This window comes from Xenopus laevis, chromosome 4S (genome assembly GCF_017654675.1).
Source record: "Xenopus laevis strain J_2021 chromosome 4S, Xenopus_laevis_v10.1, whole genome shotgun sequence".
Taxonomy (NCBI): domain Eukaryota; kingdom Metazoa; phylum Chordata; class Amphibia; order Anura; family Pipidae; genus Xenopus; species Xenopus laevis.
The window spans coordinates 12,187,571-12,203,295 of record NC_054378.1 but is presented as its reverse complement, the minus strand read 5'-3'; the positions used below and the strand labels follow the sequence as shown (position 1 = coordinate 12,203,295).

Here is a 15,725-nt window from a genome sequence, read left to right as displayed (position 1 = left end):
GTTACTGAAATGTCCTGACTTTCTCTTTGATCTCCTGCACTGAACAGCCAGAAACAGATACAATGTTTCTAACTTAATTGGCTTTTGGCAGAGAGCCCAGAATACATGGCAGGTGCACTGAGATAAGTTTGTAACAATTTAAGATAAGCAAAGAAACAATGGTAACTATTTAACATAAGCAGGTCTCTTGGGGAAACTGTGACTTGCAGCTTAAAGGACCAGTAACAGCAAACATTTTCTAAAAAGAAATCGTTAGTATGCTACAAAAAAAAGATGCCAACACATATTGAACTCTAAAATCGTTAAGTCTGTATTAAGAAATAATGCATCCATCTCGTCGCATTTGATTCCTCTCATCGCGTCGGAACAAGCCGCACCGTGGAGTTCAGCCCTTAGGGTAGAACGCCACAAACGTTTTTGATCAGATTGTGGGACAGATTTTTCTGATCATGACATGCAACACCGCGCAACACCATGCAACAGCACAAGCTTTTGTAGGATGCTACAAAATCTAATGCCCCTAGGCTAGAATTTAAAGTCGGATCATATAAGTCGAATGGAGTCTTTAGTTCATGCGTTTACATCCGACAGTCAACATATTTAAATGAGAAAAAAAAAGTATTTCCAAAATCCATTCGTTTTTATCTTGTCTGATGAAGACGCAGCATGCAGCGTTTTCATCCAACAGTCGTGGCGAATGGACAATTTTACATTATGTATCCAATTTTTGTATCAGTCCCCATTATATTTTAACCCACGAGACAATAACTGACTTGTAGGATGTGTTTTGTCGATCCGACACCATCCTACAAAAGCGTTCAGCCCTAAGGGAAGGACTCCACGGGCGATTCTGCACAATAACGCAGGCGTCACGTCGGATGTGACAGAAATAAGGTAAGTAATAGCATTGTCGGATGATGTCGATCAATGCTGCGACTTGATCCGACATTTCCACTACTTACCTTATTTCTGTCACATCCGACGTGATGCCTGCGTTTTTGCTCAGCACGTCGGATCGCGCCAGAATCGCCCATGGAGTCCTACCCTTAGAAGTGCATATTTTTACACAAATCAGGTGCAAGTTGCTTCTCAATGTTATCAACATCTTCCATAAGAAGTAATTAGTGCAGTGAAAAACCATAGTCAGGACTTGGATAACACCACAAAAACATTATATTAGGGCAGATAGACATTTTTGTAAAGAATATAGCACGAGGTCAGCATCCCAGATACAAACTCAGACTTATGGCTTTAGTAGAAAGGTTGGCACTAGGTTCACCCTTCAACTGAGAATGACACATGATAACTACAGCTCTCATTTAAATCTCCTTTATCCTTTAGTAAGTTTTAATAAGTTCATTTATAGTTTAAATAACCACAGGTGCAATGATTTTGGGGCAGACCCGCCCTCTATTACTACTGTATTATACATGTGGGAAGTGCCACTTGCATGCCTCATATTATAATCATTGTCCTTTATAAGCAAATCCCTGAATAATGGGGTCATGATGGAGCAAGGAGGTATTTTCTAAAGAGAAATATTAGAGGACTAATGTTTTGTAAGCCTATTAGAACCGCTTAAAGTACTTTTGCGGCCTTCGGCATGCCTAGCTCAGAACGTTTATCATAAAAGTGTGGATCAGGGGCGTAACTACAGAGGAAGCAGACCCTGCGGCTGCAGGGGGCCCAAGAGATACAGGGGGCCCCCTGAGGCCGTAATTAATATGCAATTTCTTTTTTTTGTGTATTAATATGCAATTTCAATAAATATTTGTAAACAGGACAACCTCTGGATATTTTGGGGGCCCTAAAATGTATTTGCTGTGGGGCCCAGTAACATCTAGTTACACCACTGGTGTGGATAAAAGTGATTATGAGGGGGGGGTTATGGAGAAACAAAGAAATGTATTTTATTTCAGTTTTGTAACCCATAGCAACAGCTCAGGGGTTAGCTCTGATAGGTTCACTGTAGACTTTATGGTGTTCCTAGACAGGAAGATAAGCTGATTACATGGCCCAGCAATCTTTTGGCATCTGTGTGGGCTCCTCCAAGTTATCTGATACCTGACCCCCCCCCCAGGGCAGCCAAAATTAGTCTTGTTAATAAACAGGCAGATAGGTTGGTGACTTGGCCACTCTTGATTAAGTCAGTAGTAAGGCAGTAAGTTTGGTGACTTGGCCAATCTTCGAGTCTTTTGGCATTGGTGTGGGCTCCCCTGTGTAATCTGAATTCTGACCCTAGGCAAACCCATTGCCTTCTCTATGGGCTCCTCCATGTGATCTGATCACCCACCCTTAGGCTTGGGTCAGCCCACTTCAGCCTGACTCTTGGGTAGTCATCTGGACATGAAGAACTGCTTGTTTTACAGACTTTACAGATCTTGCAGTGATTATACTTGGTTGCAGTTAAACTGCTCTGGACTGAGGAATTATATATGAAAATCTCTCCTCCAAGGTATCCATGGATATAGAATGACATGGTGCAAGTAAAAAGGACCTGTTGGGAACCAAGATCCCTCAAGAAATACAGATTGTTCAAGGAGAAAAGGTAAAACTAAACGGAATTTTAGTACAGATTATAGCTTCTAAGCTTCAGTATCTGAAAGTTACTGGGAGCCACAACAAAAGTTGTCACTAGCTGAGTAGGCACTGTTTGTATTATCCCTGTTGTTATGCTATTTTCTAGGTCTAAATGGATTAAGGAGTGCTGAAAGTTGTGTTGGAGGCATTGTTCCCCTATGGAAGCAACACAGCTTCCCTGGTAGTTTTGGTCAACTGTCCCAGACCCTCAGTTGAACAGGCAGGCTGAGTGCAATTACTCTACTGCAAAACATGGCAAGTGTCATTAACCATAAGGGAACTGGCTCCTCCAATGGTCTGTTCATATGCTTCTCATCTGTCCATCAGAGAGCCACCTCTTTTTACATCATCCACATGCAGTCTTCTACCTATTAGCTTGCTGCCCCTTACCTCCAAAATATCATCTAGAGATTCCTCCATGACCAACTTAATCTCCAGCATCATCCTGGATTCCCATGGTACCAAGAAAACTCCCATCTGGTCACCAACCAGGTATCATAAGACTATAGTACAGTCATTCCAGTGGAGGGACAAGTAGATTTGTTTATGTAAAGTAGATAAAGGAGGTGAGTGGAGATATGAGTTTGTAAAAGGTCCTCTGGGATACACCTGACACCCCTGCAAAAACTGTTGTCTTTTTCAAAACTATACTCAATCTAAGTCCTAGCACATCCCTGCTGGTGGTCCAACTTTCACTGGGACCCCCTCAGCTCCCAACTAGTTACCCTTACTGACTTTCTTGGTGGGCACTTCATCCATAGGCATGAGCACCTCTCAGTGTGTCCAGCTTCTCAATTTGGAAACCACACGCCTATGCACCCCAATAGTCATAACATCTGCTTTCCCTCTTTTAATGCATTTGCTGTTACAATTTGGCCTCCTTAGCTTAGAGCTAGGTTACTTAAATGTATTTTCTTCCCTATCTTAACCTTACTGATTTCAATTCGAGACACCCCATCCATGGCCTCTAGGGGAGACGACACCCACTGGTGAGGGGTTCAGCCCCAAAATGTGGGAATTACACACTGATCTATCATTTCTCCTATCATTATGCAGGAGTATCCTAATCACACATATTTGTATCAGCAGTAATCCAGGTAGGAGCTTTAATGAAAGGACCAATAACACCAAAAATAAATATTTTCATGCCATTTACTTCTATCATGTGCCCGTAGCAATGTTTTGTTTAAAGCAGAAGTTCTGATATTTTTTTTCAGGGATGGAACCTGTTATCCAGAATGCTCGGGATCTGGAGTTTTCCAGATAATGGATTTTTCTATAATTTCGATCTTCACACCTTAAGTCTACTAGAAAATCATGTAAACATTAAACAAACCCAATAGGCTGGTTTTGTCAATAAGGATTAATTATACAGATATGGGATCTGTTATCCAGAATGCTCGGGACCTGGGGGTTTCCGGATAAGGGGTCTTTTCCGTGATTTGGATCTTCATTAAATAAACTCAATAGGCTGGTTTTGCTTCCTATAAGGATTAATTATATCTTAGTTTGGATAATGTACAATGTACTGTTTTATTATTACAGATAAAAAAGAAATAATTTTAAACATTTTGGATTATTTAATTATATATGCAGTCTATGGGAGTCGGCCTTTATGTAATTCGCAGGTTTCTGGATAACGGGTTTCCAGATAATAGATCCCATACCGGTATCTTAGTTGGAATCAAGGTCATGTTTTATTATTAAGGAGAAAAAGTAAATAATTTTCAAAAATATGGATTATTTACATAAATTAGAATCTATGGGAGCCATTACATAATTCTGAGCTTTCTGGATAATGGATTTCTGGATAAGGGATCCCATACCTGTACAGGTACCAGGTAATTTTTCTAAAAAAAAAAAGAAAACTGCATAACAAGTGAATTTTCATCTCTTGCTTTTACTGGTCCAGCAAACAGTTCCTTTTGCATGTTTCTTTACTTTTAAAGGATAATTATATTTTTATTGTAGAACATGTCTACACTGGAATCTGCATGGTCATTGAGGGCGAAGAGAGAAATTATTTAGTCACATTCTCCCTCCCAGTAAAATGACAGATAATTAGCCCTGTATAATAAGGTGTTTGAGCCACAACAAAAATCTGTGATACATTTTTCAGATACAGATTTTTGATTTTCACCATTAGGGGAGATTTTTCCATCCCGCCCACAAAAAAATGTATCACCTTAAAATATTTGGCACATGGAGTGTTTTCTCCTCCAACATATTTCAGCCAGGGGTGAAGTCCCCAACTTCCAAACATATACAAACTGGTAGGAATATCGCACACTTGGTCGGCCAACGATGGAGAGATCCGCTCGTATTAAAATCAATCAACTTTATTAATAATCCTTAAAGGAGAACTAAAGCCTAACAAAAGTAATAGCTGGAAATGTTGTACATTATGTTTTGTGCTTCTGTACCAGCCCAAGGTAACCACAGCCCTTTAGCAGTAAAGTTATGTGTCTCCAAAGATGCCCCAGTAGCTCCCCATCTTCTTTTCTGCTGATTCACTGCACATGCTCTGTGCTGCTGTCACTTACTGACAGGGACAGACTGGGGGGCCCGGGGCCCATCAGGACAGATGGTCCAGGGCCACCCCTCTGGCCCCCTACTGCAACACACCGAGCTCATCACTACTGTGTGAATACGCCACTCAGTGCGCATGCATGACCGGCGCCATGCGCAAGCGGCGTCGCTCACCGCGCATGCGCAGAAGGCACTGCACATCGCCGAAAACTTTTTTTCCCAAAATAGAATTATTGGGGGAGGGACTAGTCCAACACTGCTTACTGAGCTTAGGGACCCACTCACAATATACAGTACACTTAGGGGCACATTTACTAAGCTCGAGTGAAGGATTCAAATGAAAAAAACTTTGAATTTTGAAGTATTTTTTTGGGTACTTCGACCATCGAATAGGCTACTACGACCTTCGACTTCGATTCGAACGATTCGAACTAAGAATCGTTCGACTATTCGACCATTCGATAGTTGAAGTACTGTCTCTTTAAAAAATACTTCTGCAGTTTAAACCTACCGAGGTTCAATGTTAACCTATGGGGACCTTCCCCAGCACTTTTCTAAGGTTTTTATGATCGAATAAAAATCCTTCGATTGATCAATTTAAATCCTTCGAATCGTTCGATTTGAAGGATTTTATCGTTCGATCGAACAATAGTATTTGCGCTAAAATCCTTCGAATTCGATATTCGATTTCGAAGGATTTTACTTCGAGGGTCGAACTAGAGGGTTTATTAAATCTGCCCCCTAGAATAGAAATGTCACAATATAAGGCTGATTAGTAATTAATACAGAAACCAGTGCAATTAGAATCAGAATTTAATAATCAACCCTGTAGAATCAGATTATATTACAGTCCAACCTCATTTTCTGATGGATAATCTGCATTATAATGTCTATGTATAAGATTTCCCATAAATGACAGTTAACATATCCCTTGTTTTATGTGAAAGTAGACTAATGAACATGCTTTAATGTTAAACAACCCAATCATTAGCCCTGTTTTCCAGTAATGTGGATGAACTGAACTTTTTCTATAATTTTGATAATAAAAGAGTGCTATGCATATTATTTTCAAAATAGTCTGGACTATGTCCATGCCAAGTGAAAAATGACTTTATACATATAGCGTGTGGGCCCATCAGCAAGTAGCGCTTAATGGAATTGTTCAGTGTAAAAATAAAAACTGGGTAAATAGATAGGCTGTGCAAAATAAAAAAAATGTATCTAATATAGTTAGTTAGCCAAAAATGTAATGTATAAAGGCTGGGGTGATTTGATGTATAACATGTCGGTCAGAACACTACTTCCTGCTTTTCAGCTCTCTTGGTTTACACTGACTGGTTACCCTGGTTACCAGGCAGTAACCAATCACAGACTTGAGGGGGGGCCACATGGGTCATATCTGTTTCTTTTGAATCGGAGCTGAATGCTGAGGATCAATTACAAACTCACTGAACAGAAATGTACCATGTGGCCCCCCTTCAAGTCGCTGACTAACTCAGAGTTATAGAGCTGAAAAGCAGGAACTTGGATTCAGGCTGTTTTATTAGACATCCAGTCACTCCAGCCTTTATACATTACATTTTTGTCTAACTAACTATATCAGAAACATTATATATTTTGCATAGCCTATCTATTTACACAGTTTTTATTTTCACACTGAACTGTTTGCCCACCAGTGGAAAATCACAGGTGAAGAAACTGCTGATGTAACATTAGATCTTAGCTCCGCCTCCACCCACAACTACCACTCGACACCTTTTCCGTGTCGTGTGATGGTGACATCACTGTGGGCAGTCCATGTATGAAATTAAGCGGGAAGTGTCATTACAAAGGGTGTTATGTGGCCTCACACCAAATTGTCTACTAAGAATCATACATTCCTGCCACAGTACATTGCATATTATACACATTACGGTACTGTTGTGGCGGCTACAGCATTCCTGTCACAGAACATTGTATATTATAAGCATTACGGTACTGTGTCAGTGGCTATAACATTCCTGTCACAGAACATTTTATAATACACAAAAGCCATTAATATCTTGTAAATTATATCCTTATAAACGGTGAGTAGTGATGTCATCAGTTATAAACGGTGAGTAGTGATGTCATTTCTGTCACATGACTCACTAAAATTTGTGTATTATAATTAATAAAGTACCCCCAGTTGTAAAATATGGGGATATTATAAGTTACCTCGGAGTTCCATGACCTGTATAAAAACACTCGGCCTTCGGCCTTGTGTTTTTATATGGTCATGAAACTCCTCGGTAACTTATAATATCCTTATATTTTACAAGAGGGGGTACTTTATTCACTATATATTATACACATCACGGTACTGTTGTGGTGGCTACAGCATTCCTGTCACAGAACATTGTATATTATACACATTACGGTACTGTGTCAGTGGCTATAACATTCCTGTCACAGAACATTGTATATTATAAGCATTACGGTACTGTCAGTGAGGATATAATTTCTCTCACAGAACATTTTATATCACAGACATTATATATCATTCCTCTCAAGCACTATGGTTGGTGTTTTTGTGGTATTATTAAAGGGAGTGTTTTGTTACATTTACACTGTTCAGACGGGTCCCTAGGCTTTACTTACCCTAGCAACAAAGTTTTTAAAACAGAAGGAATCCCAACATTTCTCGGTGCCACATTATGCACCCCACCCCCCAAGGGACTAAAGTCACTAAGGGGTCCGCTCGTCTGCGCATGCACAACCACGTACTGTGAGAACTGGTCACAGCAGGAAAAACTTTAGGCGCGTACACGCACTGTGAGAGCTGATTGCGGCAGGAAGGATTTTAGAAATGCAGGGTGCGGATCTGGGCCCACTGGGTTTTTTCCCCGTGTCCCGCCGGCTCAGTCTGACCCAGAAGATGGCTATGTAATAAAAGGCACTAAGTTTGCCCAGGAGCAGTAACCCATAGCAACCAATCAGCAGAAAGCATATAATGGTCAACTGTTTAAAAGCAAACATCTTATTGGTTTAAATTTAGTGGGTTACTTTCCATGCTGGGCTATACCCATCACCCGGGATAATTTCCAGCAGGGCAATATGCCTCAATATTCCTCATTTAAGGTATCCCTTGCTGGGTTCATATGGAGTACATTAAAGTCCAAAAAAATCAATATAATATGCAAGCCCCTTTCCTGGGTGGAATTTTGGCGTAACTGGGGCAGGGTCCAGCAGATCAGTGAAGTGGCTGTGAGTACAAGGGGCTTTTGGGGCCCTATTTTATACATTGGTAGGGCTCACCATCTAGTGGGACCCGTGTGATAATAATTGGGGCCTCATGATTACTGATGGCAGCTATGTATCGAATGCTGGGGGGCCACATGCAGTGTCTGTCATAAAATGCTAGAAGCCACAATTATATCAGTGTGTCTGTCATAAAGAGGGCTGCATCCGTTGTTTCTTTACTGCCGGTATTGTCATTCCAATCATATGAACACGGGAAAATGTATGTATTTCCAAAGGTGTTAGTAGTTGCAGGTTAAGGTAAATTGTAAGAAAAACAAAATAATAACTTATGGCCCACATCTTACCTTTAAGCAGCATAGTCGGCAATGGTGACGATAGCTTTGTGTTTGATGGCTCCTTACAGGTGACGATGATGGATCCAGAGGTTGCGAGCTTCACCATACCTATCAAAAGCAACAAAATTGTGTTTGTCTGGAACATTTCTGCTGCAAAGCCAGAAGAGGAGATATATATAAGCCTCTAGCGAGTACAACCATTCTTACCTATGTACCTCTCTGCAATATATCATCTGGGTACCTACATGATTTGATAATCTGATGCTCCCAGCATTCTAAGGGTGAAGACACACAGAGCTACTGGTAGCAGCTACTTGTCACAGCTACAAAAATAGACAATGCTGATAATTTACTGAAAATCGCAGTGCCTGGGATTCTTCCAGTGAGCACCACGGAGCTATTGTCTTCTGGTTTCTTCAAATTTCCCGGGGCAGACGCACAGGGGTGCTTCGCTAATGAGGAGAGTTGAGGCTGTCGCCTCAGGCAGCAGCGCCCCACTAGGTACCAGGGGCAGCAAAAATGCTGCTCCTGGTACTTTAAGAGCGAATTTCCGGGGGAGGGTGGGCAGCAGCAACTGCTGCTGCCTCAGGCGGCGGAGGGGCCAGGATCGCCCCTGCAGACGCATGCGCAGTAGAAGAAATAGCTGGCTTTTTTGTTAACGTTCAAAGAAGCCCGAAGACAATTGCTCCGTGGTGCTTGCTGGAAGAATCTCGGCCCAGTGCAGTTTTCTCCTAATAGGTGCACAAACCTGGGTTTCAGGTACATGCGATCACTTGGGGGTGCCTAACTTTTGGCATCCCAAGCAAAAAGACCTTTCCTTCTCCATCCCATGTCTTTGAGGTCCAAGGGTTTAGCATGTTTAGATGGGGGTGGGCATAAAATTCACAGGGCCATTGTTTGTAGTTGTACCAGTCATCAATTTTGTGGAAAAAATGTGTAAAGCAGTGTCCACAGTGTCTCCTACTGGTCATGGACACAAACTGAAAAATTTTAGCTCAGTAATTGAGTGATGATTCTCACATAACTAACGTAAAACAAATCGATAGCTATAGGTTTTATTTAAATCTGATTCATTAAGAATTCTATTGCTTCATTATACATTTTACACAGGGACTACGTTTTACCTGCAACTTACTTTCTGCTTTCATAGTAAAACTTGGTTGGCCTTTTGCCAACCAGTATAATCACCTGACTATAGATGGAAAGGGTGGGGGCTACAAAATATATATATATATAATTCCAAAATTAAACCACACTCACAGGTCTTCTTCCATGATTAAAAAAATATTTATGTTTATAATGATTTTTTAGTGTTAACATCTCGATTTTTTAGTATTAAAATCACTTTAATTGGAGTGAGACCAATATTCAAAGTAAACTGAATACTTCTGGTCTCACCTCACTTCTCTTTTTAGTGCTCTCTGTTGAAAGTGTTCACGCCATTTGGAGTTCTTTATTCCCTCAAGCTACTGCCAAATGCAGGAGTCAGGGATCCTGGTTACTATGCCATAATTAAATATTACTGCTGCTGTGATGCCAGCAGGGCCCAAGCAGCTTGTGATCGGAAAACCCTCTTCCAGGACACTCCACTCAAGGTAAGTGCAGCAAATTATGATATGGGCAAATCAAAACATGCAGATGATGGTTACAGTGGTTATCCAGGTATATCCTAGAGTGAAGTATCAGATTATTTTAAACTGTGGTAAAGGAACTGCGAAGTTGTAATTCCAGTTCCTACCATGAGCAGATTTCTGCACAGCACTATACAGGCTGTGTCTATAAATCTCTCTTCTGCTTCCTTCCAGGTTCGGGTCTGCAATAAGCAGAAAGGATTTCCATACAAATCTCTGACACTCAACAGCTCCAAGTGCCAGGATCTAGCCAACCACTACCTTGGTTTAATGGATGGTCCAAAAGAATAATTGCAGTAAGTTAAAAATTACACCTACCCAGAACTTGTATGCAAGTCACACAGTTTACTCCTCATACAGATTTTTGCAAAAGGTTTTGGTATACTGTAAGCCAGTGGTCCCCAACCTTTTTTTACTCGTGAGCCACATTTGAGTTTAAAAAGAGTTGGAGAGCAACACAAGCATGAAAAAGTCCATGGGGATGTCAAATAAAGGCTGTTATTGGCTGTTTGGTAGCCCCTATGAGGACTGGCAGTCTACAGGTGGCTCTGTTTGGCAGAACACCTGGTTTTTATGCAACCAAAACTTGCCTCCAAGTCTGGAATTCAAAAATAAGCCCCTGCTTTAAGGCCACTGGGAGCAACATCCAAGGGGTCGGTGAGCAACATGTGGCTCGTGAGCTACTGGCTGGGGATCACTGCTGTAAGCACACTGATTCAATTCAAGAGTCATAAAGACAACGTTACTTCCAGACTTCATCTAGGGGGTTTGCTGTTCAGAAGATGCTAGTATTCGTTGTTCATAGTACATATAGCAACACTGCTACACAATTCTGTATTGATAGATTGTGTATGGAGGTGTTCAGCAGTAATGTTTAGGACGGGACCCTATGCAGTTGTGCTGAAAGTCAAAATCTTAAGGTGGGGGGGTAGTTCTCCTTTAGCAATCCATGTAACATTTTGTAGCTTTTCTACAAGTGATACAGCATTATTTATCCTGGTCATTTAATTCTCCATGCAGCTCCAGAATATTTCTGGTCTGGATGAAGCAGAGTATGAAGTTGAACCTCAAGAGGAAACAAAGCTGCGTTACCTGTGTTTGCTGGAGGTGGTGCTGCCTGGGCATGGAATCTGCAGCAGAGGAGTAGGGGTTGCAGAGGAGAACTTGGTGAAGCACAAAGGTATTTATAATCACATTTCATTAGTCAAATCCATTATCTAAACTAGTAATTGGCCCTCAAGAATGTACAATGTACAATTCAATCCCATTGTCATTAAACCTGTTTATCTAAAGGAGAGATCACTGGAGTGGTGCAATTTTCTGTGGATTACATTTAGAAACTAGGGTTTTTTTTCTCATATATTGTGGACATGTCTTAAATTCATGTGTGAGCCTCATCATCATCATATAATTGTTGTTATTATATACTGTATATATGGCTGCAGATGTAGCCATACTATGTAGGGACAGTTTATCCCTAAGGTCTACATTTTAGGTGATAGACCTTGTTAAACAAGCTGATCTTTTTTTTTTTTTAAAGTTTTCTTTTATTCAACAAAAGGCAAATTGACATATCAGTACACATCAAGTAGACACGTGTGATCAAAAATATACAGTCCACATAGTATATGCAAGCAGGTATACAAATAAAACAGTACAGTCATCAAGGACAGGTTTGAATCAAAGCAATCACTGAACATTGGGGTTAGGATATACCTCAAGCCATCTCTCCCAGATTTTCTCAAATTTAGTTAAGGAGCCACGCGCTTCATAAGTGAGTTTGATAAGTGGTAAAGTGCGGTTGACCAAAGCAATCCAATACTGAACTGAGGGAGGTGCAGGCTGAAGCCAATGAAGTATGATGGATTTTTTAGCATAGAATAGCAAAGTACGATACAAAATTCTAACATGGGTTTGTGGAACCATATCATCCACGACTCCCAAAAGACAGGCTTCAGGAGAGAGGACTTGAGGCAACTCCAGGTCATCGCTCAAACATTTAACCACTGCACGCCAAAATCAAACAATCTTGGGGCAGGACCACAAAATATGTAAAAAATCTGCGGACTGGTCCTGGCACCTGGGACAGGCTGGAGATTTAGCTGGGAATATATTATGTAATCTGAGGGGTGTAAAATAATAAAGGTGAAGAACTTTAAAATTAATTAATCTATCTCTAGTAGAAATAAGAAAGCTATAGCTAGAAGCAGTGGCTTCCTCCCATATATCATCACTTATCACAGGTAGTATTGATTGCCACTTACGACGGGCAGAGGCAAATGGAGAAGGTCCAAGGTCTTGCAAAGCTTTGTATAAGTTAGTAACTAGCTGTCTTGTACTTTCTACCCTAAGAATATCTTCAAACCGAAAAGTATGATAAGTAATTGGACCCGGACCAAACTGGGCTCTACAAGCATGTTGCAGTTGCATAAACCGGAAAACACATTCAAACTCATAGGAGCCACAAAATCTTGTAGTTGCTGAAAAGTTGGAAATGACCCATGTTGCAACAGGTCTCCAAGGGTTTTAATGTTACGAATGGGCCAATATATAAAATCAGGCAGATGTCGAAGGTGGGGAAGATGGGAATTGCCCCACAGAGGGGTGTATGGAGTAAGCAAGGGATTTGACAAGTGCTGTAACCTCGTGCAGTCTGCCAGTTATCATAGGGGGCCCTCAATACAGGAGGCAGAGTAAACAAGCTGATCTTTAAATGTATGGCCATATGGAGGATCAGAGATTTAAAGTTCACTTGGATCCTTTGACTTCCAGAGTCAGTCTTTTGGCTCAGGTCTGGACTGAGATTCAAAATAGGCCCTGGCATTTCATCTACACAGTGGCCAAAACAGCATGTCACCAGCCCACTAAATAGTGCCTGTCTATGGCAACTTACAGCAGCCCCTCTGGAATTTGCCAGAACCCACAGTCCGGGCCTGTTTTGGCTTAACCACTTTCAAAAGATTTTAACTTTCTCTAGAATTTAACAGTGCTGGTTTTGACTATTGAATGAATGTAGCAAAAGCCAGCTGATGAAATAATGACAATATATGTGTTCACTAAACATCCAAAATACACAGCCCCCTATCGTACTTATGCCAAAAAATTGCTCTTTGGTGGCAGATACCACATTTCTGGTGAATAATTTGGCATAACAAAATATAGAGTTATCGTTCTTCTGCATTATGAATAAGCAACGCAAAAGTTTCATTGGTTACTATGGATAAAGACAAAAAAGTACTCAATGTATTAATTATTCAGGCTCATAGTTGATTATCTGTTATACACCAGTGTTTGCTAGTCGGTTTAATAGGTATCCTATAAAATAATCTGTGAAGCTCTCAAGTAGGCTGGGGTTTAAAGGGATACTGTCATGGGAAAAAACATTTTTTTTAAAATGAATCAGTTAATAGTGCTGCTCCAGCGGAATTCTGCACTGAAATCCATTTCTCAAAAGAACAAACAGATTTTTTTATATTCAATTTTGAAATCTGACATGGGGCTAGACATATTGTCAATTTCCCAGCTGCCCCAAGTCATGTGACTTGTGCTCTGATAAACTTCAATCACTCTTTACTGCTGTACTGCAAGTTGGAGTAATTATCACCCCCTCCCTTTTCCCCCCAGCAGCCAAAAAAAAGAACAATGGGAAGGTAACCAGATAGCAGCTCCCTAACACAAGATAACAGCTGCTTGGTAGATCTAAAAACCCATGTCCCACTGAGACACATTCAGTTACATTGAGAAGGAAAAACAGCAGCCTGCCAAAAAGAATTTCTCTCCTAAAGTGCAGGCACAAGTCACATGACCAGGGGAAGCTGGGAAATTGACAATATGTCTAGCCCCATGTCAGATTTCAAAATCGAATATAAAAAAAATCTGTTTGCTCTTTTGAGAAATTTTTCCCATGACAGTATCCCTTTAAGGATCAGGGCAGACAGGCACCCAGCGACAAATCTCGCTGGCTAAAATGTAAATCGCTGGCGGGATGGCACTCGGAGTGATTCGTTTTCCGAAGTCGCCCAAAATTTCCTCGTGAGTTTCTGCTACAGTTTCTCCACAGACCTCTAACACTGTATCAGATTTCAAAAAACACTTCAATCTCCCAAATGATTTTGTCGGTGTCATCGTTTTTGTGTTTCAGATCCAGCAGAGCTTCTCAAGAAACTGCAGAAATATGCTGCGCAGAAGGCTCTGTCTGACTCCTTCCAGAAAATCCTTTTGTTAATTTTTGGTAGGAATTCATACAAGTTCCCGTCCTACAAAATGAAAGAAATAGCTAAAGTGCATTACTTCAAATTGTTTGTTTGTTCCCATTGAAAACAGTGGTGCTCATTTGTTTCCGTCTGTGCAGCAATCTTTTTTTTAAGGGTCGTGATAATAAATAAATTAAAATGGCATGTGCCCTGAGAGGGCCTGTGACTCCTAATTTTAAACAGCTGTTCAAATATTTCCTTCTTGTGCTTTAAAGAAATGTGTAAAGGGATTATAATGTTCTATAACAGAGGAGTGCATTGTGTCTTGCTGGGGCACATGTAATGTGTGGAAGCCACTATAAACAAGATGTCATGGTCAATCGGGAAAGCTCTATCTTTTTTTTGCTTTGTGCCCCACCATTCCTGCAGGCCATACATTGACAATAATGTGAATGATGAGCATTAACTTAACCAGCATCTGTTGCCCAAAAAGCTCATAATGACATGTTCTCGGGCAGCTTTGTGGGTGCAGAGTGACCTGCAGCACCTCCAATTACTGTTAACAAGAGAGAACACTGGCCCTTTGATCAGTTGCTTAGTGTCTCCTGTTCCTCTATAAGAAATGCAATACGTATTCCTACAATCTCTGGCAGCAAAGTCATATCACTCTGTTTTCAATTTATAGGGAACGGCAAAGTAGCTGTAGAGTATGTTTCTCCTAATGGCGACTCTGTGGACTGTAACTGAAGATTAACTACAGGGTTTGATACAGGTACCGAAGCACAATATACAGTATATTTATGTAATATAAAAGTTACACTGATTCAGATTCACATTATTAAAAGGTTGGTTCACCTTTAAGTTAACTTTTTGTATGTTATAGAATGCCCAATTCTAATCAACTTTCCAATTGGTCTTTGTTATTTATTTGTTATAGTTTTTGAAAAATTTCTTCTTCTGACTCTTTCCAGCTACCAAATGGGGGTCACTGACCCCATCTAAAAACAAATACATGTGTAATGCTACAGATTTATTGTTATTAATTCAATTCATGTGTGCTACAAGAGTGGAAAACGGCTCTTTGTAGCCCCAGGTGCACGCTGTACCCTCTGCCAGCGCAAATAGATGTAGATCAACAATAGTAGCAGCACTTCGGTAATTTAAAAAAAGTGAATCTTTACTTAAAGTGCCAAGGCAACTTTAGGCTTCTATGGCCCTTTATCAAGCTTGAAAGG

At 40.6% G+C, this 15,725-nt stretch overlaps 1 pseudogene; it reads left to right on the top strand.

Annotated features, from left to right (window-relative positions):
* The first annotated feature begins 9,598 nt into the window (after positions 1 to 9,598).
* On the top strand, positions 9,599 to 15,237 carry LOC108714939 (annotated as a pseudogene).
* The last annotated feature ends 488 nt before the right edge of the window (positions 15,238 to 15,725 follow it).